This window comes from Meles meles, chromosome 10 (assembly GCF_922984935.1).
Source record: "Meles meles chromosome 10, mMelMel3.1 paternal haplotype, whole genome shotgun sequence".
In the NCBI taxonomy this organism is placed as follows: Eukaryota; Metazoa; Chordata; class Mammalia; order Carnivora; family Mustelidae; genus Meles; species Meles meles.
Window position 1 is genome coordinate 62,511,812 of NC_060075.1, and position 2,995 is coordinate 62,514,806.

The window sequence follows — 2,995 nt, forward strand, 5'->3', positions numbered from 1 at the left end:
CAGCTCAGGTCACGATCCCGGAGTCCTGGGATCCTGACCAGCGGGGAGTCTTCTCTTTCTTCCTGCCGCTCTCTGTCAAATAAATAAAATTGGGATTTTTTGTAAAGCTGTATATTATAGATGTATCATATAAAAGATCAGACATCATTTTTTTTGTGACTGGCTTCTTTCACTTTAGGTACTTTTTTTCAAAATATATCCATACCTCACCTCCATTATATGGCTGAGTGATAGTCCCTGCTGTGGAGGTAACACACGTCATGCTTTTATCAGTTGGCAGACTTACGGGTTGTTTGTACTTTAAGCTTTTACCATTTCTGGTCTCTTTCAAGAGCTCTATTATTCTTGTGAGGCAGATGTTCCGGAATCCTATTCTCTCAGGTTTTATTTGGTAATAGCTTTATTTCACCTTCCTTTTTGAAGGATGCTTTTACAAGCGTTAAGATTTTTGACAGTTTTTTACTTTCAGCACTCTGCCTGTGTCCTCCCACTGCCCTTTGATCTCTACTGTTTTTGATGAGAAGTTAAATTTTTCATGTTGTTAGAGTTTTCTTACACACAGGGAGTTGTTTTTTCACATGCTTTCTACATTTGCCTCTCTTTCAACACTTTGACTATAGTGTTTCTTGCTATGGATCTCTGTCCATTTACCCTGCTTGGAACTTGTTTGGCTTCTTGGATGTGCCAATGGATGCCTTTTTTCCCATTTGGTTAAGTTTCCAGCCATCACTTCTTTGACTTTTTTTCTGCCCCCTTACCTCTTTTCTCCCCTCTGGTATACCCATCATATACATTTTTGTGTCCTTAATGGTATCCCCATTTCCCTGAGGCTATTTTATTCATTTTTCTCTTCTCTTCAGATTGCCTAGTCTCCAATGATCTATCTTCAGTTTACTGATTCTTTCTTCTGACCTTGAGTCTACTGTGAAGCCCCTCCATGGAATTTTTCACTTTGGTTATTTTAATTTTCATCTCCAGAATTTCCAGGTGTTTCTGTTTGTTTGTTTGCTTGCTTGCTTTTAGTTCACAAGATTTATTATGGAAAACACTGTAGTGCATTTGTGCAGTAACATGGTCTTACAGGAGGGAGAAAAAAACAATTCTGTTCAAAACAACTCACCAGATTCTGGCAATAACAACGATAAACATGAGGCTGAGATTTGAGAAGGGAAATAAACTGAGTGCAGACAAATCATACAATTAAATGGTATCCCTAAAAATAAACAAAATGGGGGTGCCTGGGTGGCTCAGTTGTGAAGCATCTGCCTTTGGCTCAGGTCATGATCCCAAGGTCCTGGGATTGAGCCCTGCATTGGGCTCCCTGAACGACAGGAAGGCAACTTTCCCTCTCCCACTCCCCCTGCTTGTGTTCCTTCTCTAGCTGTCTCTCTCTGTGCCAAATAAAGTCAGCCTTAAAATAAATAAATAAATAAACAGAATGATTTCAAAACTCCCAAGAAGGGGAGATCTTCCTTGGTACTTATTTTTTTAAATGTTCATTAAGTTCCAGTGGTGGTTTGCTGCTACCCTTACCTATAGTCCCGCTGAGCAAAGCTATAGCTAAATGGAAGTTAGATTGTATTCACAAGGTGTTAATGTTGACATTTTATTATCTGCCATCTCTCAGAGAAAGCAAAAGTAACTACTAACAGTGCTATTCCAGAAACTGGTTTCTCCACCAACAGAGTCGCTTAGCATGCAATGAACCAGTCCATTCTAAAGTGGTCACGGCTATTGATGACAAGAGGTTTTGTATTTTTATATGGCACATCCTTTGGTCCCTGTGAAAACAAGTTTTTTGAATGTTAACTACTCTCTGACACTTTGGAGTTATCAGTCACTCTTCCCACTTCCATTAGGTCAATATTTGGTTCACGGCAATACTGTGCAAGTTTACAGTGTCATTACAGGGCATAGTCTGGGGTACAACGAATATCATGAGGCTCACCTCTGCGAGGTGCTGGGTCACACTGCACGAAAGCATTTTAGAGTTTCATCAAGTTCCATGATTGCAGCCTGACTACAGTAATGATAACAAAGGTCTGGAGCCCTGAAAATAGTTACTACCTTCTGGCCGTGGCACCAATTACATCCATCCATCACCAGCTGGTGAGCTCTGGACACCAGTGTGAGGCGACTGACACGACTAAATGTTTCAGAAACATTTAGTTTCAGAAACACCCAAAGGTGTAACCAGCTCCCCAAGGAGATACACCCCAACCACCCCAATCGTCTGGATCTGACCCATCAAGTCACACATTGGACTGTCATGAGGAACTTCTGGCAATCAAGCACTCTGATGTGATCCAGGATAGGAATGGTTGGTGAGAGGATACCGTGTGGACAGAGTATCTGCCCATCCACTAAGGCAGTGAGAGGAAGAGAGTCAAAGAGATCTGTAAAATATTTCCAAACATTTGCATTTCCATATTTCCCTTGACACTCATCATAGAAACCATATACTGGTGTGATCTGTCTGCTCTCATAATGCCCTTGAAGAATGGTGATGTGCTCAGGGTAACAAACCCAAAGAACTTCAAGCAGCCGAAGGGATTCACAATATGCTGTCGACATGCTCTCCCATGAATAAGTAGTCTGGATCTGGGGATTTGCCGCCAATTCTAAATAGTTCCATGAGATCATGAAACTGTCCATGCGCATTTCCACAGATGGTGACTGGACATGGAATTCACATACTTCTGTCAGGTTCCCGGCCGGACCCGCCCCTGCCGTTGCCCTCCTCCCCTCCATCTAGTCCTGGAGCTCAGCTCTTTGTAATGGCACCTGCCCACGTGGTGACGTGACTTCACTTTAAAAAAAAAAAAAAAATCATCTTTATCTCTTCATGTATACTCTGATGAAGTATTGTCATCATACCTTTAATTCCTTAAGCATTATTTCTTTTAATCTTCAAATGTATTTGTAATAGCTGCTGGGCAGTCTGTCTGCTAAGTCTGCTATCTCACCATGTGGGCCCCTTCAAAAGCGATTCTTA

The 2,995-nt window shown here is 41.6% G+C and overlaps 1 pseudogene; it reads right to left on the minus strand.

Annotated features, from left to right (window-relative positions):
• Window positions 1-1,904: 1,904 nt before the first annotated feature.
• LOC123951964 lies at window positions 1,905-2,677 on the minus strand (annotated as a pseudogene).
• Window positions 2,678-2,995: the final 318 nt, after the last annotated feature.